A 27,002-nucleotide genomic window follows, 5' to 3' on the forward strand; every position below is an offset into this window, starting at 1 on the left:
ATGCCAAACCTACCGGACGTAGGGGAAGATCCAGAGGAATTGGAAGAAGTTGAACTCCCCGCGTTCCACCGTCATGGGACTATCCAGTATTCCCACCGTGTAAGGGGTAAGCAATCCGCTACGTTCAACCCCTTACCTCATTACAACTGGGCGGAAACGCAAGACAGTGACCCCGCCGTCCGACTGGTGAAGGAGATGCTGACTCAGCCAGATGCCCGCCTTGACCCAGACGCTCCGGAGGAGACCAAGCAACTGTGGGCTGAGAAGAGTCGACTGTTCCTTTACAAGGGGAAGTTGTGCCGCAGAATGGTTAACTCCCGGACGCATGAACTGATCTGGCAAGTAGTGGTGCCAAGAAGAGACGCGGCTATGGTACTGGAGGCATACCACGACGGAGCTGGGCACTTCGGATGGAAGAAGCTGGAGTTCCTGCTGCGCGGGCGGTTCCACTGGGTAGGCATGAGAGGAACCATCGAGAGGTGGTGCAGAGACTGTGGACCGTGCCACCGAAGAAGGAAGGACAGTGCCAGCCAGAAGACTCCCTTGCAGCCCATCATCACCCGACAGCCACTGGAACTGGTAGCCCTGGACCATGTGAAACTGGCTCCAAGCAGATCTGGGTATGTCTACGCCCTCACAATCGTAGATCATTACTCCCGGTTCCTGGTGGTGGTCCCGGTCAAGGACTTAACGGCTCAAACAGCAGCTAGAGCCTTCCAGCAGCACTTCTGCCGTCCACACGGATACCCAGAGCAGGTGCTGACGGACCAAGGACCTGCCTTTGAAGCGGAAGTCTTCCAGGAGTTCTGCACTCTGTATGGCTGCTGGAAGATAAGAACAACACCCTATCATCCCCATACCAATGGACTCTGCGAGAAAATGAACCAGGTGGTGATAGACCTTCTGAAAACATTGCCCCTGGAAGAACGCAGTCTGTGGCCTGAGAAACTGCCTGATCTGGTGGACCTATACAACCATATCCCTGTAGGTTCTACCAACTGTACCCCGGCTTACCTAATGAGAGCAAGACCTGGTAAGCTTCCTGTTGATCTGGAGATGGGAGTCCTGACACCCGAGGACACTTCACCAGAAGCAGACTGGGACACAGAGAGGCAGCAGCAGTACCGGAAAGTACAGGAGAGCGTTGAGCGAAGTCTCTGTCAAGCAAGAGAAAGACAGGAGAAGGCTTACAACCAGTATGCTCCCGCTGTTCCCCTGGTACCTGGAGAGCAGGTCTTGAAGAGGAAGAGACGGCTCCACAAGTTGGACGACCAGTGGGAGAAGGACCCGTACACCGTACTGCCCTCAAGCCATGAGAACCCAAAAGTCTGCACAATCAGTAAGGACGGAGGAGAAACCACAGCCATTGTCTCTCGAGATCACCTGAAAAAGTGTCCCGAGCAGCTACGAAACCCTGAAGAAGATCAAGAAAACCCTCAACCCGTAGAGGAAAGGGAGGAGATGGTTAGTACTGTACTCGGAGACTTCCCTCGGTCTTGGACTCAAGTAAATGGTGCCGTTGTGGTACCCGTCCTCACCTTCCTCCAACCAGCATCCCAAGTGCCTACGGAGAAACAGGTAGAGCTGGAAGAGCAGCCGGTCCAGGAGGCAGAAGACCCCACCAAAGCAGACCAGGAGAATCGATCCTCTGCTTATAGTGAGCCTGCCGTACCCCTAGTGAGCCAAAGAGCCCGTAGACAGCTGCCCAGTTTACCTTTGACAGCTCCTACATCTTGTAGCTCAGGACCAGTCAGTAAGCTCCGTAGGTCCACTAGAGCCACTAGAGGCCAGTTGCCCGTACGGTGGAGGATCTAAAGTGTTTAGACTGTTTTATTTGTATTTACCTGTTTATTGTCGCTTGTAAATAATTATGTATTTCCAGTTATTTTATAGGTGTCAGTTATGGATTATCCGGAATCCTTTGTATATATGTTTGGAGCGTAACCCAGGAAAGGACTAAGACTGTTAAAGACTCGGGGTAGGACAGACCCCTACCTGGTTACGGCTCCCTGTTCCTGCACCCGGTTGCGGACACGCCGTGACCATCATAATGTGTTTTTCTTTGTTATGATGTTTCTGTTTATAACTTGCTTTGTTTACAAAAATATGTTTAGTCCCGGAGTACTAAATTTCACTAGGGGGGAATGTGGCACCCCAGGGGTCTGGTTTCCACAGTAATAGCTATATTACGTCTGAGAGCAGGTGGGAGGTCTCCTGGTCAGGAATCCTATGCATGCCACACCTCCTGCCCAGTCCTGGGAGGGGAAGAACTTCCCCTATATAACACTAGGGCTGAGGCAGGGTTAGGGAGAAGAAGAGGAGTCCCAGACAGAGACACAGTCTGGTCTGGAGTGTAGCAAAAGCAAGGAAAGAAAGATCAGGAGCTCAGTGGGAGCAGTGCTAAAAGGAGTCAGGGGCTGGAAGCTGTAGAGCTCGCCCTGATTGAAGAGTTCTGACCGGACCCGGAGTCCGAGGCTGTGGGGACTAATCCTTACCCAGCAGCAGAAACCGACCGGCAGGGGATTTCAGGTCCTCTGGCCCAGAAACCCGAAGGCACGGTCACACGCAAGGGACCAGCACCGCCGTCGTGGAGCGGAGGCTACCAGAAGGCCCCGAGTCACCGGCCATACGGGTGAGCACCACACGGTACACTCAGGGACGTGGGCTACTTTTACCCGCCTCTAGCAAGGTAGCCAGAAGAGTACAATTAGTTGGGGAGGCCTACAACTCCGCCTAGCCAGGGGAGATCCTATCTGCTCACAGACTGACCAGGCCCCGATCGCTAGCCAGTACTCCGGGAGGATCTACCTTTGCCACCAGTAAAGACCCTGAACTACACCGCACCGTCTCTGAGTGGTTCCTGGTGCCTGCGTGCAACTCTGCTAACCCCATCATTCACGTCGGCTGCCCTGAGGCCATACCCCTCCCGTTGGGGGTTATACCATCCACGCTGCACATCCGTACCACCGGCCTCAGCGGTCTGCCCTGCAGTGGCGGCTTGATAGCCGCATTCAACGGGTGGCGTAGTCGAACACTCTAACATCTACTGCTAAAGACTGCCATTTAGTTTGACACCCTGGGCACGGACCGGGTCACCGCCACGAGGACTACTACCCCCAACAGATCCGGCTCCGGGTATTCCCCGCGTGCGCAACGCTGCACCACAGCACAGGCCCAGGGGGCGCGTCAATACTCCTTTGTGCACTGACCGCCCTGGGCCAGCCACCGTGATATAACCCCGGCGATCAGCCACCGGCCCCTGGGGGCGAGTCAAGTGTATTTTAACACAAGAGAAATTTCAATGTTAAGTGTATATTAACAAAAGACTCCACAAGGTGGTAGCAAAGCAACACAGGCTTGACATTCTACTCTAAGCTGAGCAAGGAAAACTGAAACCAATTTAACAGAATACTCAGCTGAGAATGACTTTGAGAAGGGTGTTTAAAACCTTTATGGATATTCTACTTGGCTGCAAAGACCAATAGCAACCAACGCTAAAGTACACCAAGCAAAATGGAGCACCCAGATTCTAAACACAGAAGGCAGATGTGGAAATCTGCATATGTGCAGTGTGCTGGAGCAGGGACGGACACTGACTGCTTGGGGCCCCTGTGCAAGAAATGTGTCTGGGCCTCCCACCTTTTATGGCGACAAAGCTACAGATGTATATATAGCCACACACACATATATACCTCTTACATAGCCTCCTTTATTATGTATATTGCCGTCCCTTATTACACAGTGTCCTCCCTTATGTACAGCACCGTCCCTTACATATCGGATTATCTTTAGCCCCCTGTCTTTAATACATAGCATCCTCTCTTGTTAGATATATAATTCTGATGGAACAAGGGAAAGCTTCTTTTCTGATGGAGTAGCTGATGGAAGATATATAATGCTGATGGAACAAGCGAAAGCTTCTTTTCTGATGGAGGAGCTGATGGACTGGTCTTCTGGTCACCGGCTGCTCCATCAGCAGTCATTTTATATCTAACAAAAGAGGACTATGTAATAAAAGAGGGTGCTGTGACTGACAAAAATACCAAGAATATGCTATGTAAGGGACAGCACTGTACATAACAACAGAGGAAGCTATATAATAAGAGACGGCACCATATATAGCTAGAGAGGATGGTACGTAATAAAGGAGGATGTTATACATAATAAAAGAGGAAACTATGTAACTAAGGATGGAGCTATACATAATAAGTGAGTACACTATATACTAAGGGACTGTGCTATACATAATAAGGCTACATTCCTGCATCTGTGTGCAGTGTCGGTGTGTTGCCCGCTTTTATAGACGCATTGAGCATGTCCTATTCTGATCATCAAAATCGGATCAGAACAGGACATTCTCTGACCCTCACAGATCTCATTCTCAGATCCGTGATTTTCATGGATGTGTGAATGGATCTATAAAACTCTACGAGTCCATGGACCATCCGATAAAAAAATCTGGCAGCACACGGACATTTCACACAAATGTAAGAATGCAGCCTAAGGGATTTTACAGATAACATTATCACTCCAAGTCACACAGTGCAGATACAGAATAAAATTTACATACAGGCACTTACCGCTGACGCCTCATCTAATTAGAGTCGGTTTCTGCTGCTTGTTCTCCATCTGGTCAGACCTTCATGTCGACATCTCCCAGCTATGACTCGTCTTGTCATGATGATCTCCAGCCTAGAAAATAACAAGGTCATATATATTTTATACATACATGTGTCTACCCCCGCACTGCATCCCCTGATTACAGATATGTACTCCCCCATTAATATACTATTAGCCGCCTAGTAATCAAAATATAAAGTGATAAGCAGCACTGTGCCCCCCATTATCTATAATCTCCATCGGCAAATAATATAAACTATTCAGTCTCTGTGACTCTCCCCAATTAACTGTAACGTTATGTGCACAAGGAAAATATGCAAGGTTTTACAGTACAAGCAAAGTGAAACCCCCATCATTGTTCTCACCCAGCAACCCCATCATTGCTCTGTCCCAGCACTCCCATTATTGCCCTCTCCCACCACCCCCATCATTGCTCTCTCCCAGCAACCCCCATCATTTCTCTCCAACCACCGCCATCATTGCTTTCTCCCAGCCATGTCATTGCTCTCTCCCAGCCCCATCATTGCTCTCCCCATCCCCACAATCCTCATCATTGGTCTCCCCATCCACATCATCCCCTGCTCTCCCACCACCGCCATCATTGCTCTCTCCCAGACCCATCATTGCTCTCTCCCAGCCCCATCATTGCTCTCCCCATCCCCACCATTCTCATTATTGCTCTCCCCATCCCCACCATCCCCATCATTGCTCTCCCCAGCCCCATCATTGCTCTCCCCATCTCCATCATTGCTCTCCCCACCCCATCATTGCTCTCTCATGCCCCAATCATTGATCTCCCCATCCCCACCATCCTCATCATTGCTCTCCCCATCCCTGTCATTGCTCTTCCCAGCCCCGTCATTGCTTTCCCCAGCCCTGTTATTGCTCTCCCCAGCCCCATCATTGCTCTCCCCAGCCCCATCATCGCTCTCTCCAGCCCCATCATTGCTCTCCCCAGCCCCATCATTGCTCTCCCCAGCCCAATCATTGCTCTCTCCAGCCCCATCATTGCTCTCCCCAGCCTCATCATTGCTCTCTCCATCCTCATTATTGCTCTCCCCAGCCCCATCATTGCTCTCTCCAGCCCCATCATTGGTCTTCCCATCATCATCATTGCTCTCCCCAGACCCATAATTGCTCTCTTCAGCCCCATCATTGCTCTCCCCAGCCTCATCATTGCTCTCCCTATCCTCATCATTGCTCTCCCCATCGCCACCATTGCTCTCGCCAGACCCATCATTGCTCTCCCCAGCACCATCATTGCCCTCCCCATCCCCATCATTGCTATCCCCAGCCCCACCATTGCTTTCCCCCACCCCATCATTGCTCTCCCCAACCCCATCATTGCTCTCCCTATTTCCACCAATGCTCTCCCCATCATTGCTCTCCACAGCCCCATTATTGCTTCCCTATCGCCACCATTGCTTTCCCCATCCCCACCATCCCCATCATTGCTCTCCCCATCCACGTCATTGCTCTCCCCAGCCCCATCATTGCTCTCCCCAGCCCCGTCATTGCTCTCCCCAGCCCCGTCATTGCTCTCCCCAGCCCCATCATTGCTCTCCTTATTTCCACCAATGCTCTCCCCATCATTGCTCTCCCCAGCCCCATTATTGCTTCCCTATCGCCACCATTGCTCTCCCCATCCCCACCATCCCCATCATTGCTCTCCCCATCCACGTCATTGTTCTCCCCAGCCCCTTCATTGCTCTCCCCAGCCCCGTCATTGCTCTCCCCAGCCCCGTCATTGCTCTCCCCAGTCCCATCATTGCTCTCTCCAGCCCCATCATTGCTCTCTCCAGCCCCATCATTGCTCTCTTCAGCCCCATCATTGCTCTCCCCAGCCCCATCATTGCTCTCTCCCAGCCCCATCATTGCTCTCCCCATCCCCACCATTCTCATCATTGCTCTCCCCATCCCCACCATCCCCATCATTGCTCTCCACAGCCCCATCATTGCTCTCCCCATCTCCATCATTGCTCTCCCCATCCCATCATTGCTCTCCCATGCCCCAATCATTGCTCTGCCCATCCCCACCATCCTCATCATTGCTCTCCCCAGCCCCATCATTGCTCTCCCCAGCCCCGTCATTGCTCTCCCCAGCCCCATCATTGCTCTCTCCAGCCCCATCATTGCTCTCTTCAGCCCCATCATTGCTCTCCCCAGCCCCATCATTGCTCTCCCCAGCCCCATCATTGCTCCCCCAGCCCAATCATTGCTCTCTCCAGTCCCATCATTGCTCTCCCCAGCCCTATCATTGCTCTCCCCATTCCCATCATTGCTCTCCAAGGCCCCACCATTGCTTTTCCCTGCCCCATCATTGCTCTCCCCAGCCCCATCATTGCTCTCCCCATCACCACCATTGTTCTCCCCATCGCCACCATTGCTCTCCCCATCCCCATCATTGCTCTCCCCAGCCCCATAATTTCCTCCCCTCATTCTCTTGTTCATCTCCCAGCATTTCAGTATAAAAAAACGAACAAAAAAGGCACAACTTACATCTCAGCCAGCTCCCCTGCAGCATCCTCATCTCCGGTAACTTTCACCCTGACAAAGGCCCGCGCTGCTTAATGACGTCATCAAGCAGTGCTGGCCTGTGTCAGGGAGGAAGCGCCGGGCAGGAAGCAGAGGTGAGGATGGATCCCTCCAGCTCTGCTGCCATTTTCCTCCTGTTAGCAGCGGAGCTGGAGGGATCGCTCCCTACCCGCCGCATATACACCGCGTGCCGAATTATTAGGCAAATGCGTATTTTGATCACTTTGATACTTTTTATACATATTGTCCTACTCCAAGCTGCATAGGCTTGAGAGCCAACTACCAATTAAGTAAATCTGGTGATGTGCATCTCTGTAATGAGGAGGGGTGTTGACTAATGACATCAACACCCTATATAAGGTGTGCTTAATTATTAGGCAACTTCCTTTCCTTTGGCAAAATGGGTCAGAAGAGAGATTTGACGGGCTCTGAAAAGTCCAAAATTGTGAGATGTCTTGCAGAGGGATGCAGCAGTCTTGAAATTTCCAAACTTTTGAAGCGTGATCAACGAAGAATCAAGCGTTTCATGGCAAATAGCCAACGGGGTCGCAAGAAGCGTGTTGGCCAAAAAAGGCGCAAAATAACTGCCCATGAATTGAGGAAAATCAAGCGTGAAGCTGCCAAGATGCCATTTGCCGCCAGTTTTGCCATATTTCAGAGCTGTAACATTACTGGAGTATCAAAAAGCACAAGGTATGCAATATTCAGGGACATGGCCAAGGTAAGGAAGGCTGAAAAACGACCACCTTTGAACAAGAAACATAAGATAAAACGTCAAGAATGGGACAAGAAATATCTTAAGACTGATTTTTCAAAGGTTTTATGGACTGATGAAATGAGAGTGACTCTTGATGGGCCAGATGGATGGGCCAGAGGCTGGATCCGTAAAGGGCAGAGAGCTCCACTTCGACTCAGACGCCAACAAGGTGGAGGTGGGGTACTGGTATGGGCTGGTATCATCAAAGATGAACTTGTGAGACCTTTTCGGGTTGAGGATGGAGTGAAGCTCAACTCCCAGACCTACTGCCAGTTTCTGGAAGACAACTTCTTCAAGCAGTGGTACAGGAAGAAGTCGGTATCGTTCAAGAAAAACATGATTTTCATGCAGGACAATGCTCCATCACATGCATCCAACTACTCTACAGCGTGGCTGGCCAGTAAAGTTCTAAAAGAAGAAAAAATAATGACATGGCCCCCTTGTTCACCTGATCTGAACCCCATAGAGAACCTGTGGTCCATCATAAAATGTGAGATCTACAGGGAGGGAAAACAGTACACCTCTCGGAACAGTGTCTGGGAGGCTGTGGTGGCTGCTGCACGCAATGTTGATCAAAAACAGATCAAGCAACTGACAGAATCTATGGATGGAAGGCTGTTGAGTGTCATCATAAAGAAAGGTGGCTATACTGATCACTAATTTTTTTGGTTTTTGTTTTTGCATGTCAGAAATGTTTATTTATAAATATTGTGCACTGATATTAGTTTACCTGGTGAAAATAAACAAGTGAGATGGGATTATATTTGGTTTTTATTAAGTTGCCTAATAATTCTGCACAGTAATAGTTACCTGCAAAAACAGATATCCTCCTAAGATAGCCAAATCTTCAAAAACCCCACTCCAACTTCCAAAAATATTAAGCTTGGATATTTATGAGTCTTTTGGGTTGATTGAGAACATAGTTGTTGATCAATAATAAAAATAATCCTCTAAAATACAACTTGCCTAATAATTCTGCACACAGTGTAATGAGGGCAATCTGGCCATGGGCCTGGTGCTGGGGCTCAGAGGGGCAGGCCAGATTGCTGAAACTACAAGCTGTGTAGTTTGCAGCTGCACTGTGCATGCGCTATGATGCTCTATTTCCCGTGCATGCGCAGTGAGGCTGTGTGATTACCCGCTTCACTGCGCATGCACTATGACGCGCTGTGTTCCCCGCGCATGCGCAGTGAAGCTGGTAATCACACAGCCTCACTGCGCAGGCGGCCGGACATATAAAAGTGCGCCTGCGCCCCATAATATCAGTGCTTGCTGGGAGCAGGATTCAAATACATGGGCGGCGCCAGCAGTGAGTGAATGCTGCTCCCGCCCATGACTGAATATGACAAGCACGTCCCTATGACTGAAAACGCAGGTAGGATCTAAGTACAGTACAGACCAAAAGTTTGGACACACCTTCTCATTTAAAGATTTTTCTGTATTTTCATGACTATGAAAATTGTACATTCACACTGAAGGCATCAAAACTATGAATTAACACATGTGGAATTATATACTTAGCAAAAAAGTGTGAAACAACTGAAAATATGTCTTATATTCTAGGTTCTTCAAAGTAGCCACCTTTTGCCTTGATGACTGCTTTGCACACTCTTGGCATTCTCTTGATGAGCTTCAAGAGGTAGTCACCGGAAATGGTTTTCACTTCACAGGTGTGCCCTGTCAGGTTTAATAAGTGGGATTTCTTGCCTTATAAATGGGGTTGGGACCATCAATTGTGTTGTGCAGAAGTCAGGTGGATACACAACTGATAGTCCTACTGAATAGACTGTTAGAATTTGTATTATGGCAAGAAAAAAGCAGCTAAGTAAAGAAAAACGAGTGGCCATCATTACTTTAAGAAATGAAGGTCAGTCAGTGCGAAAAATTGGGAAAACTTTGAAAGTGTCCCCAAGTGCAGTTGCAAAAACCATCAAGCGCTACAAAGAAACTGGCTCACATGAGGACCACCCCAGGAAAGGAAGACCAAGAGTCACCTCTGCTTCTGAGGATACGTTTATCCGAGTCACCAGCCTCAGAAATCGCAGGTTAACAGCAGTTCAGATTAGAGACCAGGTTAATGCCACACAGAGTTCTAGCAGCAGACACATCTCCTCAACAACTGTTAAGAGGAGACTTTGTGCAGCAGGCCTTCGTGGTAAAATAGCTGCTAGGAAACCACTGCTAAGGACAGGCAACAAGCAGAAGAGACTTGTTTGGGCTAAAGAACACAAGGAATGGACATTAGACCAGTGAAAATCTGTGCTTTGGTCTGATGAGTCCAAATTTGAGATCTTTGGTTCCAACCACAGTGTCATTTTGTGTGACGCAGAAAAGGTGAACGAATGGACTCTACATGCCTGGTTCCCACCGTGAAGCATGGAGGAGGAGGTGTGGGGGTGCTTTGTTGGTGACACTGTTGGGGATTTATTCAAAATTTAAGGCATACTGAACCAGTATTAGCCCACACACCCCCTACATACAGTATGAGTCCACACACAGCCCCCATTATACAGTATGAGCCCCCACACAGCCCCCATTATACAGTATGAGCCCCACACAGCCCCCTACATACAGTATGAGCCCACACATAGCCTCCTGTATACAGTATAAGCCCACACATGCATAACACATGAGGATTCACAAGTCTGCAGTCACATAGTGTGACTGCAGACTTGTAGTTTAAGATTGGACAACACCTTTAATATCAATATTTTTAATAGGAGAAAATGGGTGGTGAATAGATTTTATTTTTTTTTCGTTTGTTAGTCCCCTTAGTGGACTTGAACCGGTGATCGTTTGATCACTTGTACTATATACAGCGGAACTTTTGCAGTGCGGCATATAGGAAAAAATTGCTATTGCCTGCGATGCCTAGCCACAGAGATTGACAGTGGCATGTAAAGCGAACCTATCGTGTCCCCAAACGCCATTAACCTGCAGATGTAGGGAAAATCTGTAGGTTAATAGTGTTAGATAGGTGCCTGATGGCTGTACTGAAAGTGCAGCTCATGGGAAAAAAATGGACTTTATTCATCACAGGAACCACCGGTTTTCAGTCATTCAGGTGTACAAAGCGTCTACAATTGCCATTCACAGCGGTGGGAGTGGCTGCTGTAAGAACGCACTGACACTTTGACCTCTCCCGGTGCAGTGCATCATTGAAGAGCCAGGTGTCAGTGAAAGTGTCAGTGCGTTCTTACAGCAGCCACTCACAGTGCTGTGAACGGCAATTGTAGATGCTTTGTACACCGGAATGACTGAAAGCCGGCAGTTCCTGTGATGAATAAAGTCCATTTTTTTTCCCATGAGCTGCACTTTCAGTAGAGCTATCAGGCACCTATCTAACACTATTAACCTGCAGATTATCCCTACATCTGCAGGTTAGTAGTGTTATTCGACATGACAGGTTCCCTTTAAAGGGGTTGTCTTCTACTCTGACACCTCCATCTCTATTCATATGTTTCCCCCTTGTAAAAATAACAGTTTTTCTCACTGCCGCTGCCATACTAGCGGCACCGTTGGTACAGCACTGGCGGTAAGTAAAAGTGTTGATATTTTACAAGGGGGAAACTAACATACGGATTAAGATGGGGTTGTCTGAGTAGTGGAAAACCCCTTTAAGGAATTAACAGCAGCCGGAACTCAGTTCCATCCACGGTTGCGCGAGATAGATCCTGGCTGTACACTGTGCACGCCCCGGCACTAGAGACTGTGAAATAGTGACAGTAGTATAAATGCGTAGAAGCAGAATTTGCAGCGGTGCTCTGTTTCTTAGGCCTCTTTCACACGTCAGTGGCTCCAGAACATGTGGTGACAGTTTCCACACGTACCGTAGACACTAACACAATTGTAAACCCATTCAAATGAATGGCTCTGTGAACATATCAGTGTGTTTCTACGGATCATTTTTTTACACGTTTCACGGGATGCAAAACGCCTCACACACGTGCACACTGATGACACTCGGATAACATCTGTGTGTCATTCGTGTGACATGTAACAGTGGCTGGGAATTAGTGTACAGATAGCGCTGTTTCCAAGTGCCGGGTACCGAACACTGCCCTCATCATTGTTCCCTGGCTGCGTTGCAATCAGCAAGGGACAATATTGAGAGTAGTATTCATCTCCCGATGTCTCCAAAACCTGTAAAAATAAGAATAAAATAAAAAAAACATTCTATTCATCTGGTTTGAGGTAACCGCACACACTGAGGAGAAGAGGAGAATGACTTGCTGCAGCGAGCGGGCCCCTGTCCTCCACTGAGCTCAGTGACTGACAGGACACCGCTCCATGAGCTCAGCACAGGTCAGGGGCCCGCTCGCTGCAATTTTATTCTTATTTTTACAGGTTTTGGAGACAGCAAGAGCAGAATACTACTCTCAACATTGTCCCATGCTAGTGCTGATTGCAGCGCAAGCTGGGGACAATGATGAGAGCTGCCTCCAGCACCCGGCGCTTGGGAACAGCGCTAGCTGTACACTGATTCCCAGGCGCCGGTACGTGTAACACTGATGAAACACAGATGTCACACGTATGGCACACGGACACTGATATCTCCGGTGCTGGTTTTTCCAGTACCGAAAATATCCGGACTTGTGAAAGAGGCCTAGGGGCAAGGGGCTTTTTCTTCTTGTGCATAAAATGTGGCTTATGTGGGGGATGGGAGTAAACTAAAAGTACATGAGACAAATGCTCCTGCACACTATGCAACCCTCCATCTTAGAAATGTGGCAACATTTCCAAGGTGGAGGGAAACAGAGTGTGCAGGGGCATTTGTCTCATGTAGTTTCAGTGCGCTCCCATACTCCTCATTATATATACACACACATTTTAAAAATTTGATTAATACTGCTGCCTAGAACCACTGCCTGTACTTTATAGGAAATTAGGTTATAGTGTAACAGTCAGACCCTCACCCAGTGCAGCCAGACTCCAGAGACAGTTGAGGAGAGGAGTAGAACTGAGGGAACCAGGGGACGGCAGCTTGTTCAGTCTTCACTCTTTTCAGCACAGGCGTGTGTGCGTGCGGTGCAAGGTGGAAACCGGCAAGCACCACCATGAAGCTCCTCTTCGGCAGACTGTGAGTGACGGTAGGCGTGACTACAGCTAATGTCAGACGCGCCCACGCTATGTATGCTGGATCCTGCCAGACGTCATTCAGCAGGGCGGGCCCAGCATCAAAGCACCTGCGGCCGCGGCGGTGACAATTGAAACGTGGCAGGGCGGGCCCAGGATTAAACTATATGTGGCCGCGGCGGTGACAACAAACATGCGATTGCGAATTATAATAGGGGCAATTCATGGGCCCCCTGGAGTCTCGGGCCCTGGGCGGTCGCCCGAATTGCCCTCATTATAATCCGCCTATGACTCTACCTCAGGGCTCGTTCAGATGAGCGTATTATATGTAAATATGCTGTCTGAGTTAAAAATCAGACACCACACGTAAAAAATGTATTTAATATGATGCTCATATGAGGTTTTTTTTCATATGGACAAAGTGTGCATGTGAAACAAAAATTGCAGTATGCACTGGTCTCTTCTGTATTTCAGATGAGATTTGCCTACTCTAGTCTATAAATGTGCAAAGAAAATTGATCCTATATGGATCATCTGTATAGAATCCAATTTTTATGACTACATTGCAATTATTAACCTAGGAAATTGTATTTTATCACGTACATTTTAAACTGTTGATGCATAAAAACAGATGGCACATTACTGTCATAGGGATTCCAAACGGATGTGAAAAATTGTAACCACGAATGGAATATGGATAATAATACAGATAATAATCGTCTGAGTTTTCTGGATGAATTCAAACGATTTTTTCATAGGCTCATCTGATCCTGGTCTTAGGCTAAGGCCAGACAGAGTGACCAGGTTGCAGTTCCAGTACAGGTACACTGAATCTGAAAACCAAAGCAGCAATTAACCTCTGCTATTTGGTGACTGTTTAACAAGCAATCACTTGATTTTTTAAGGCAATGATAACCAACCTTTCTTATCTTAAAGGGAAGGTGCCACAATTTTTATTTTTTTATTACTAATTATTGATTATAAAATTATGTTTTATTTTTAATGATAGTTCTTAAAATCCCTGATGAAGGATTCCGAGCCAATCCGAAACGCGTAGGAAAGGTCCTCAGTGCCACCCGTACCCGAACCATCGCGTGACACGCGAATACCTATGTCACGCATACCACGTGACCGGACATCCCGCAGCTCCTCGCGAAAGGAAACAGGTACCGCTACACAGGGCGTCCGCCTCACTGGAGCCTCCGGCCGGGACTCCGTGAGCGTCGAGACGCCCACATAGCTGACCACCACTGTCCTCAGCTACAGGGCAGCAACGACAGAAACGCTGACCACCGGAACTAAAGGTACGTGGCAGCAATTTCAGCAGTTACCCCTACTATAGGACTCTAGCTACACCATGCAGAGTCCTCACACTCCTGCAATCATCTTTACCTGGCATTATCATCGTCTACGAAGCATACAGGAACAATCCCTCTCTGGTTCCTCCTGGTAACCCTCTCAACCAAATAGGATCTTGAGTGAAACCCTGTACTCCATCCTCTGCAGTAACGCAGTGTATCACCCACTCCAGACACCACTGGAAGGTGCCCATGTGAAACTATACCTGCCAATACTGCCTACGGAGCATATAGGAGCAAAACCCTCTACGGCTCCTCCTGGCAGCTACTGCAGCCACCAAGGAAATTAAGGGAGAGAGTCTCCACTCTTTCCTTGCAGTCACTTAGTGGTACATCCACCGCAGATACCACAAAAGGTGCCTCTGTTAGACCAAGCGTCGCACCATACTAGGTAAATCCAATCAGGTAATCTAATCTATTGGACATAGTCACACCTGTCTATTGTGCTAAGGAATAATTACTTTCTATGTCACAGGAACACAGCAGCCACACAACTTTCTGTGCATCACCCACTCCAGACACCACTGGAAGGTGCCCATGTGAAACTATAGACTGCCAATACTGCCTACAAAGCACATAGGAGCACAACCCTCTACGGCTCCTCCTGGCAGCTACTGCAGCCACCAAGGAAATTAAGGGAGAGAGTTTCAACTCTTTCCTTGCAGTCACTTAGTGGTACATCCACTGCAGATAACACAAAAGGTGCCTCTGTCAGACCAAGCGTCGCATACATCCACTGCAGATAACACAAAAGGTGCCTCTGTCAGACCAAGCGTCGCACCACACAAGGTAAATCTAATCAGGTAATCTAATCTATTGGACATAGTCACACCTGTCTATTGTCCTAAGAAATATTAACTTTCTATATCACAGAAAAACAGCAGCAACACAACCTTCTGGATAACAACATTGGTAATCCTGCCAGTATTCCCACCATCCCACTAAATCAGGTATGAACTATAGGAATAGAGACCATTATCCTTAAACACATACCACTCTCTCAAAAATCCCATTGTTCTCACAGAATCCCCGAGAGCACCCCCACGGACTAGAACACATCTATTGAAAATACATCTAGACCGCTAAGAAGGTAACCACCCTTGACACCTATTAGTATTCCTGGAACTAGCAACAGTATCAGGTAATATCCCCTCATCCTTTCTCCCTCTAGATTGATCCTAGCAAGCTTTATATCCACGAAGCAGATAAACCACCATCCCCTGTATATTTTTAAACACACGACTGTTTTTCCCAATTTTAAGAATTATCATTAAAAATAAAACATAATTTTGTTTACCGATTTGCCTATATTTAATTTTTTCCAGTACCTAAGCCAAGACCAGCGCAGATACTCCATTTCTCATATTCCTAATCCCTGCAGCCTTCTTTGGTTCACTGCCTGTATCAGCTGCAGGTCTAGGCCACAAGTCGGATAGCGCCTTCTAACACTTTCTAATTATTGATTATATAATCAATTATTTTTAATTCAAAATTAAATGTAATACGTTAATTAGTTTTTATTTATTAATTTTTACTTCACTGGGGGCTGCCAATTGCATTTAGGGGTGTGTAAGTGTCTGACCACGACACTTACACACCTCATATATGGCAGCCCCTGGGCATAAGAGCATGATGTTGCCGTCCAACCGCATCTCTTGTATTGAGGTTATTCCTCCTGCCTCTTGATGTGACCTGGGCATGCCCCCTAAGAAGAGGTCGGTGCCATCTTTGTGTAGCCCACAATGTATGCTACAGGCTCCACATTCCCCCTCTCATCGCCCACACTGCTCAGTGCGAGTGATGACAGGAGCTGCTGGGGAGAGAGAGAAGACAGGGACTGGAGGTCCGGGCTGAGGTGAGTATCAGCGGTGGGGAGAGGTGATCGCAGCCTGTCATCAGTATTACAGTACAGGCTGTGATCACTCACCGCCAACCTGTTCAGAGCACAGCTGGGAAATCATCACGCTGCTGTGCTCTGAACAAACTGATGCACAAGTGGATGTGGCGCAGCATGGGAGCACAGGGAAGGTGAGTAGAAGGTGAATAGAAGCGTATGGGGGACATATACGAGGATGGAGACATACCAGGATGACTGACATATACCAAGATGGGGACATATACCAGAATAGGGACATATACCAGGATGGGGGAAAATATTCCAGGATCGGGGAACATATTCCTGGATGGTGGAACATATACCAAGATGGGGGAACATGTACCAGAATGGGGGAATATATACCAGGATGGGGGACATATACCAAGATGGGTGACACACCAGGATGGGATACATATATCAGGATAAGGGACATATACAAGGATACACTATATGGGGCATATTATACTGTGGAGCACTATATTGGGCCTTTATACTGTGGTGCACATAATACTATGGGGCACTATATGAGGCCATTATACTGTGGGGTACTATATGGGGCCATTCTACTGTGGGGCACATTATAGTGTGGTGTACTATTTGTGGCCATTATACTGTGTGGCACTATGTGGGGCCACTATACAAAGGGTAGCGTGACTCGGTGTCTCTGATGAGCTGTGTAGTTTGTAGAGGGGAGCACCCAGGGCCGTTACCATCACGCTGTGTGCCGAGACCATATTCTCTTCACCCAATGCCCCCTCTACTATTAAGGACTGAGACCGGAGTGTGTGCTGCAATGGAGGATTTGCTGTACTCATTGTTACATTGTTCATGGAACTGACTTCAAGCAAGACAGGAAATTGTAGATCCGGGTTAACAGACTCACTTTTACTGTGCAATTCTTCCATACATGGCTGCAGTATACAGGTCAAGACAAGTTCTTTGGTTAGTGAAGTACCTTTGCTCTCGTCCTTTCCTGAGACCCAACATCATCCACTTCTTCTGCGACCCAGCTGAGAATCTCCCCTCTAGGGATATAGAGGCCTGGCCTTGAGCACCTCTGACAGGTCATGAGCCTAGGACTGTGTCGGCGTCTGGATTCCGTCTCAAATGTGTCCTCATTCTGCTCTGATAACCTGCACTAGTAAAACACTTCTTCACTGCTGCTACTGCTGATGGAGTCTGTTTTCCTGTCTGCTTCGTCTTCCGCCACACTCCATCTCTCTCTGTACATGGGACAGAACCTACACCGGTCCTGTGCAATCGGGTCTTGAACTCAGGGATGAGGTTGCCTGTGACGCGCCCAGGGTGATGGGGATGACTGGGGACGACTCGGCGTCCGGGCCTTGTTGTTGCCTGACCTTTGGGGGATATCATGGTGGTCGACTCCCGGGCCCGTACCCTGGGGTCACTCTTTAAAGGCTAAAGGGGGAAAAGGTTATATGGGAAAGGGGAAATGTTCGTGACGCCACCTAGAGATTCTGGTGAGGATCACCAGTGCTGCGGCAGTCCTCTGAGGCCGGTGTTCTGGCAGCTCAGTTGGTGTAGCACCCCACAGGTGGAGCAGGGCCTCAGGGCAGCATAGGAGTAGGAGTGTAGAGCGTTGGCGGGTGCAGAGCCGCTGAGGAAAGAACAGACAGAGGCGGCAATTGAAGTCATCCAAGTCTTTACTCACAGTTTTGCTTTCTCAGCTCAGAGATTCTCTCTGCTGTCACACGGCGAGCTGCGGCCGCCAGGGTGGGGTTCAGCACTCTCCAGGTTGTTCAAGAGCATTTGACAGGACCCCTGCTCTAGTGTATTCCTCTCCTGTCGAACTAGTACCGCCTTGTGTCCCCCACTGAGTCCCGTACGAGTACTGCGATGTCCCTTGTGGGTAACGTGTAGTTCCCGGACCGACTGGGTGCCCTTTTTGGTGACTGGTGGTGAGAACATGGCGTAAGGCTGGGTCCCTCTGGATAAACGCAGATTAGGTCATACAGGTGGCGTATCCACTCCGTCCGTATCCCCCTGGGATCCACATAAGCCTCCGGACTTTTCCGACAAAGACGTGAAGTGCAAAGTCAGATAATCGGGGACCGGTACCCCCTCTTGCGGCAGGGTCTCTCTGGCAGGGCCAGAATAAGGTATGCAGGTGGCGACTCCGCTCCGTCCGCACCCCCTGAGATCCTTTCGCCTGTGGAGCCTGTCTCCTCTGCTCCCCTCCTGGGCCTTCTTGGTTGGACTCTGACCTGGGACAGAGCCGGCTATAACTCTGCCCCAATCCCCCGTCTCGTGGCCTGAGTCCGGGAACCGCGACCCCCTGAGCAGGCTGCAGCCTTGTGCTGACCGACCTCGTCAAAGAACCACGATTAAAGACACGGTTATAAAGATGGCCTACTATTATATATGATTCTATTAAGTGCTAAAGTAAAGTGCTTCCTCCACCCTCACTCACTACATGGTTCCCCCTGACTTTTGGTTCCCCCCAACTCCTCCATTCAGGTGCGGGGCAGCACTATGGTGCTTTAGGCCCCCTGCAGAACTGGAGTGGTGTAGTGTTGAGTGTGTGATTGGGGTCCTGTGTAGCACTCCATCCTTACCTGGGAGAGGAGATATCACACCTCGTTCTGAGGTGCAGTACACCTGTGGCGACTGTGTTGGCATATGCAACAGATTAGGACTTATTATAAGTGAAGGGAGGACTTTATACTAACCAGACAGTAGATGGCGATAGTGTGTAAAGTTATATGCTTGCTGTAATGTGGGGAGGGAAGCTCTCATTTGTTGGTTGTTTTTACTTCCTGTGTTTTTTCTTCTTCCTGAATGTGTTATGTCAGCAGCACACGGACTGTGTGACACTGAATTGTATCTCATGTTTATCCAGTATGAAGTAAATACTGTTTACTCAAGATATCTTGCTGATTGAAACTCTCGTAAGTACAGTGGTGACTGTAAGAAGATGCACTCTGCGACAGGTTATGGGCCCAGGCACTACAGGCCCGCACTACAAGCCCAAGCAGCAGGATCTCGGTTTATAACCCCAGATAACGGAGCACACAGATAAGCTCTGTAAACAGAAGGAAATAAATCCAGATACAGAGTAACAAAGGAATTCATGATCCCAGGAGCTGGATATAATTACAGAGAATTCAACACAGGCAGGACATACAGGAACTATCAGCAAGGAAAGAAAAAACAGGAGAATATCTTCAGTACAACTCTCTAAACAAGTAAGACTATATAAAGATGATGAGTAACACAGAACTGAAATTCACAGTAGCTAAACTGAATAGTGATAATTATCAGTTATGGAAATTCAAGGTAGAGATGTTGTTATCTAAGGATGATTTATGGGAAGTAATCGTTACAGAAAGACCAGATCAAGATAATCAGACATGGGATAAGAAGAATAGACAAGCGGGAGCCACCATTAGCTTATTAGTGGATGATGCTCAATTAATATATATAAGAAATGAAGAAACAGCAAAAGGAATGTAGGAAGCATTAAGAAAACTGTATGAAAGACCTAGCTTGAATCACAAGTTATTTTTATTAAGAAAGCTTTACAGTATGAGATTGAGTGCAAATGACAACATGCAGAAGCACATATTCTCATTGATGGAAGTGATATCACAGCTAAGATCTATTGGTGAAGACATTAAAGAAAGTCATGTAGCAGTTATATTATTGTGCAGTTTACCAGATTCGTATACAGCCTTGATAAATGCCCTTGAGACTGTTATGCACACGCCCGGGCTGAGCGGCGTGTGCGTGTGATTGTAGTGATTCCACTGGACCGTGCCGGAGAGTGAATGCCTGGAGGGGCTTAACTAGGTATTCACCCGATCCGACCAGGGTCGCACGACGGCATACGACGCCAGTGCACCAAGGAGGAACCGAGCAAAGGGACCAGGTGCTACTCCAGGACAGACCCCGGACACGGCTGTTGACCCACACAGGGGAATACAGGAACAGACTGGTAGGCTGGCACACAGACTGGTGGGTATAGGCAGGCACGACTGGTATGCAGGCAGGCGGGTAAGCAGGCAGGGGGGTACAGGCAAGCACAGCTAGAGTGCAGACAGGGAGGCACTAGCAGGTAGGAACACAGGCGGGATAGGACCCAGTACACACTGGGACTCAGGAACAATACAGGCAGAGGGGTACAGGCAAGCACAGCTAGAGTGCAGACAGGGAGGCACTAGCAGGTAGGGACACTGGCGGGATAGGACCCAGTACACACTGGGACTCAGGAACAGAGCCACAGATGTGGCGGACAAACACAGCAGAGTGAGGCCGCCCAGAGAGGTGAGCGAGAACAGGGCAGGACAAGGCCGCCTGGAGCGGTGAGCAAGAGTAGAGCAGGACAAGGCCGCCAGGAGCGGTGAACAAAGGATCAAAGCTGAGCGAGACTGCTGGAGCAGTGAGCAAGAGTAAAGCAGGACGAGGCCGCCTGGAGCGGTGAGCAAGAGTGGAGCGAGACTGCCGGAGCAGCGAGCAAAAGGGTCAGAGCGGAGCAAGGCTGCCGGAGCAGCGAGCAAAGGAGTCAGAGCAGGCTAGAACCGCCGGAGCGGTAAGCAAAGGAGTCAGAGCAGACTAGAACCGCCGGAGAGGTGAGCAAAGGAGTCAGAGCAGACTAGAACCGCCGGAGCGGTGAGCAAAGGAGTCAGAGCAGACTAGAACCGCCGGAGCGGTGAGCAAAGGAGTCAGAGCAGACTAGAACCGCCGGAGCGGTGAGCAAAGGAGTCAGAGCAGACTAGAACCGCCGGAGCGGTGAGCAAAGGAGTCAGAGCAGACTAGAACCGCCGGAGCGGTGAGCAAAGGAGTCAGAGCAGACTAGAACCGCCGGAGCAGTGAGCAAAGGAGTCAGAGCAGGCAAGGCTGAGTAGGGGGGACAGGGCTCTGTTCACACGGAACAGACAGGAAGGGAAAGGCAGAGCCAGACACCCACAGGGTACTTGCAGTGAAGTAGCGAGTGGACCACAAACTCACAAACGGGAGTACAGAGACAACAGGCAGGAGTTAGGTACGAGTTCAGACTCTGCAGAAAAAGGAAAGGAACGGACATAGAGAAAAGACAGATGAAAGATAGGAGAGAGTACAGACTGGAACTGAGTGTACGGACGAGACCGACACAGGAGCGGGACACAGGAGCGGGTCTGGGAATACGGCCCCCAGAGAGGCAGGACGAACAGGCAAGGAGCGTGTTCAGACAGAACAGACAAGATACAGGAACGGCTCTAGGTAATCGGCCCCTAGAAGGCAGGAGGAACAGGCTAGGAGCGTGTTCAGACAGGACAGACAAGATACAGGAACGGATCTAGGTAATCAGCCCCTAGAAGGCGGGAGGAACAGGCTAGGAGCATGTTCAGACAGGCCTGGAAATACAGCCTCCAGGAAAGGCAGCAGGCAAGAGTACACAGACAGGACTCAGTTCAGACACGGGAACTGATACCGCAAGGCAGGAGACATAGACAGGACTCAGTTCAGACACGGGAACTGATACCGCAAGACAGGAGACAAAGAACGGGACCTGGCATCTTCAGAGTGACGGCACACACTGAATGAAACACTATGCTCAGGCAGGGATAGATGGGAGCAGCTGAGCTATATACCAGGTGACAGACAGCAATAGGCTGAGGACGCACAAGGGGTGTGACCCACAGCAGGTACAAAAAGCAGGAAGTGATCGGGCGCCGCCCTTAAGCAGCAGAAACAGACACAAACAGACAGCATGGAGGGAAGCCAGAGAGACATTCTGGACTGGAGATCAAGTGCGCGCTCTTGCACAGTGGGAGATGGACCACCATGCAAGGACGCCGCCAGGTATGTTACAGAGACGAGACCAGAAACTGACATTACATTAGATTTTGTGAAAACAGGACTACTAGATGAATATCTGAGAAGAAAAGAACAAAGAAATGATTCTTCTACTGAAAAGGACAGTGAAAACGCTCTTAAAGCTACAGAATTTAAAAAACCCTCTAATAAAGAGACAAGAGAATGCTTCAGATGTAAGAAAAAAGGTCATTTAAAGAAAGACTGTACCATATGGAAAGCAGAACAACAAAAATTACAACATAAAAAGCATACACAGAAAGTAAAAAACACAATTTCCGATTCATGTGAGAATAATTGGAATGGCACATTTAAAGTAACAGACAAGAAATCATCACTTGGTTGGTTTATTGATTCAGGAGCAACGAGTCATATGACAAGTGACAAGAATTTCTTTAATGATCTTGATTTAGATAAAAAAGAAGCCATTTATCTTGCAGATGGAAGCAAAATAACCGCAGAAGGTATCTGACAAGGTATGCTAAATTGTTCAAACAAGTTCGGACAAGATTCAAAGATACTTGTACAGGATGTGTTGTATGTTCCAAAATTGGAAGGCGGATTGTTATCTGTGAAACGTTTAACAGCAAAAGGACTTACAGTAAAATTCAAAGACAATGAGTGTGCAATTATTGCAGGAAACAAGGTGATAACCAAAGTAAAGGCAGATGAGCAATTATATCATTTTGACACACCAAAGGAACAGATGAAGGTATGTACACATGATCACAAAAACTGTATTCACATGTGGAATAGATGTCTAGGACATAGACACCCTGACAGTATAAGGGAACTACAGAGAAAAGAATTGACAAAAGATCTAAAGATATCAAATTGCTCAATTACCGTAAGATGTGAATGTTGTATAAAATCCAAAGCCACAAGGATATCTATTCCAAAAGAAAGTGAAATGAAAAGCGAAAGACCACTTGATTTGGTGCATACTGACGTATGTGGACCCATGAAAGTGACTACATCAGGAGGCAATAGATACATGTTGACTTTTATAGACGACTACTCAAGATACACAGTCACATACTTAATTAAGAACAAAAGTGAAGTTTTTGATAAACTTGTAGACTATGTAACAAGATCAAGCAACAAATTTCAAAGGAAGCCAATAGTCATCAGAAGTGATAATGGAGGTGAATTTACAGGTCACAGAATAGAAGACTACTTAAGACAAAATGGAATAGAACACCAGAAAACTGTTCCATACACACCTGAACAAAATGGAGTAGCAGAAAGGAAAAACAGAACTCTAACAGAAATGATAAGATGTATGCTGACGGATTCCAAATTACCAGAGAAATATTGGGGTGAGGCAGCAATGACAGCTACATATCTACAGAACCGACTTTTTTCCAGAAAACTGACGAAAACTCCATATGAACTGTGGCAAGGTATGAAACCAAGTGTCAATCATTTAAAAGGTTTTGGATGTAAAGTTTTTATATTCATTCCAACAGAAAAACGTTCCAAACTTCAAAACAGATCCATGGAAGGAATATTCGTTGGATACAGTGAAAATTGCAAAGGATATAGAATCCTAGATCCCAAAACAGACAGAGTTACGGTGAGTAACAGTGTGACATTCATTGAAGATTTAAATTAAAACATTATGATTTCAGTTGAAACAAAAAAATGAGAAAAACAATAGTGATATAACTGAAGAAATATCTGATGAGAAAGAAGTAGAAATTGATGAAGAACAAAATACTGAAAGTGAAGAATCACAACTACAAACAGACACAGAACCAAGACGTTCATTGAGAGAGAACAAAGGAAAACCACCAAAACGTCTCTCATACAAGACAAGCATAAGAAAAATCTATGAGGCTACCCCTTGGGAAGACATATCTAAACTTCCTGAAGAAGAAGCTAATAAATGGATAGAAGCAACAGAAACAGAAATTAAATCCATGCATGATTCAAATACATGGACACTCACAGATTTGCCAGAAGGAAGAAAAGCCATAGGATGTAAATGGATTTTTAAAGTAAAATACCAAACAGATGGCACAGCTGAAAGATACCGAGCAAGACTCGTAGCTAAAGGGTATTCTCAAAAATATGGAGAAGACTATGATAAGACATTTGCTCCAGTTGTCAAACACACTACAATAAGAACTTTACTTACAGTTGCAGCAATGAAACAGATGGAACTGAGATATCTGGATGTAAAGACAGCTTTTTTGAATGGAGATTTAACAGAAGACATTTACATGCAACAACCTCCAGGATTCAAAGATGAAAGAAATCCAAACAAAGATTGCAAACTACAGAAAAGCATATATGGTTTAAAGCAAGCAGCTAAAGCGTGGAATGACAAAATCACGGAAGTACTTACAAATGAAAAATTTCACAGAAGCAAAGCTGATCCATGCTTGTACACAAAAAGGCTGATTAATAGATGGATTTATGTACTCATATATGTAGACGACATTTTGATTTGTTTTAAACAAGAAAGGGATAAGGAAAACATTCTAAAAATCCTGAAGCAACATTTCGAAATCAAAGACTTGGGAAATGTGAAACAGTACCTAGGAATACAAGTAGAAAGAGAAGAAGACGGAAGTTTCCTACTGAATCAAAATCACATGATTCAAGACATAACAGAAAAATTTGGATTAAAGGATGCAAAAACAGTAAAGTCACCAATGGAAACTAATTATCTCAAAGAGATGAACAGTGAAAAAAATATGCTACCAAATAATGAAGAATACAGAACAGCAATAGGAAAACTACTGTATCTAGTGACCGTTACAAGACCAGACATCGCAGCAGCAGTAGGAATCCTGAGTAGAAAGGTATCAAAACCAAATAAAGCTGATTGGAATGTCGTGAAGAGAGTAATGCGTTATTTGAAAGGAACTAGCAATGTTAAGCTGAAATTACCCGCAAGTGACAATTGCATTTTAACAGGATACGTTGATGCAGATTGGGCTGGAGATCCAACTGACAGAAGATCTACCAGTGGACATATTTTTTATCTCTCAGGTGGACCAATAAGTTGGACAAGTAAGAAACAGTCAATTGTGATACTGTCTTCAACAGAAGCAGAATATGTTGCCGCAGCACATGCGAGTCAAGTTCTGTGGTTAAAACTATTGTTGACAGAATTAGGACAACCACAGTTGAAACCAACAAAGCTGAAAGAGGACAATCAAGGATGTCTTGTTCTTGCTCAGATGGAAAGAGTCACTCCAAGAACCAAGCATAATGATGTGAAATATAATTTCTTGAGAGATCATCAGGAACAAGGAGTCTTGAAGTTAGAATATTGTCCTACTGAAGAAATGACAGCAGACATCTTCACGAAGGCGTTGAATGCTGATAAACACCAAAGACTAATAAAAAAAATTGGGTTTGATTGAATAAGTCCTTACTGTTGAGAAAGGGTGTTGGCATATGCAACAGATTAGGACTTATTATAAGTGAAGGGAGGACTTTATACTAACCAGACAGCAGATGGAGATAGTGTGTAAAGTTATATGCTTGCTGTAATGTGGGGAGGGAAGCTCTCATTTGTTGGTTGTTTTTACATCCTGTGTTTTTTCTTTTTCCTGAATGTGTTATGTCAGCAGCACACGGACTGTCTGACACTGAATTGTATCTCATGTTTATCCTGTATGAAGTAAATACTGTTTACTCAAGATATCTTGCTGATTGAAGCTCTCGTAAGTACAGTGGTGACTGTAAGAAGATGCACTCTGCGACAGACTGAACCCTCAGGGGTGCCACACCTGACACAGGCCTCCCCTGACGGCAGGCATACAGTGCCCAATGCTCCTCACTACTCACTCTCCCCCAACTGTCTGCAACCCGGAAATGATTTTCTATATAACTGCTCTAATGCTCTAACTCCTCCCCAATGGGAATTTCCTTTGTGCTGTGGGTGTAATGCTTAACTACTTCTGTACTGAAATTAACTAACTTCCTGAACTACAGTGCCGTTTCACATTACTAACCTAAACTATGAACCCTACACTATACCTATGTCCTACACTTAACCCTATTTGTTTTACATGAAGAACATTATACATTCACATACGATAACATTCACAAATCAGCATGAACACTATTTAGAGAGGGAGACGCATGTGACAGAACCTGTCACACCCTTACAAGTTAGTGAAGTCACAGCCGCTGGGTCTCATGGAGTGCAGAGGGAACCTGAGTGGCTGCTGCTACATGTTATGGAGCTTTGTTCTCTGCACAAGGACCCAAAGCCTTTGGACATCGGATTTGGGATGTAATGGGAACACCATGGACTACTTCAGACCTGCGTGGAAAATTTTTATTTAGAATAAATCGGTGAACAAGGGACAGTGTCTTGTCTTTATCTCTCTCTTTTTATGTTTCCACTTGTGGACTACAGCGGATTTGGTGGACTACATCAGATTCTCAGGACTATGGCGAACCATCTATCCGTACGTCTTTGGAGTGTGGGAGAAAACAGATGTACCTGGAGGAAACGCACTCAAACACGGGAAGAGCATACAAACTCCTTTCAGATGTTGTCGTTGGTTGGATTGGGACATAGGACCCCAGTGCTGTGTAAGGGGACTGCAGTGAGTTATACAGCATGAATGTACTGTGAAGTATTTATGGGCAGATGCCACCATCTAGTGGCCAGAGACAGTCAAAGTAGGAACCTGAAAGAGTACTGGAAAAAAAGGACAGAAGACAGGTTGTATGGGAGAAAAGCAGAAGGTGGATTCACAGGGGACACTGACCTGCTGTGACGCAGGAGAAAAATATAAAAAGCCACAGGAGTCAGGGCAGACAGAGAGTTATCTCTCGGACTTGTAATAATTCACCTCCTGTGAGAATGAGAATGAGGCCTGCACTGGCTTACAGCCAAGCCCAACAACAACATGTTGAGAAACACAAGATCAGCATTAGATGTGGATGAAGCAAGGGATGCAAAGTCTTACACAGGATAGGAATCCTTGATTGGTAA

The sequence above is a fragment of the Phyllobates terribilis genome, unplaced genomic scaffold (genome assembly GCF_046119375.1).
Source record: "Phyllobates terribilis strain yellow unplaced genomic scaffold, ASM4611937v1 Scaffold_4__5_contigs__length_816908805, whole genome shotgun sequence".
NCBI classification, from domain to species: Eukaryota; Metazoa; Chordata; class Amphibia; order Anura; family Dendrobatidae; genus Phyllobates; species Phyllobates terribilis.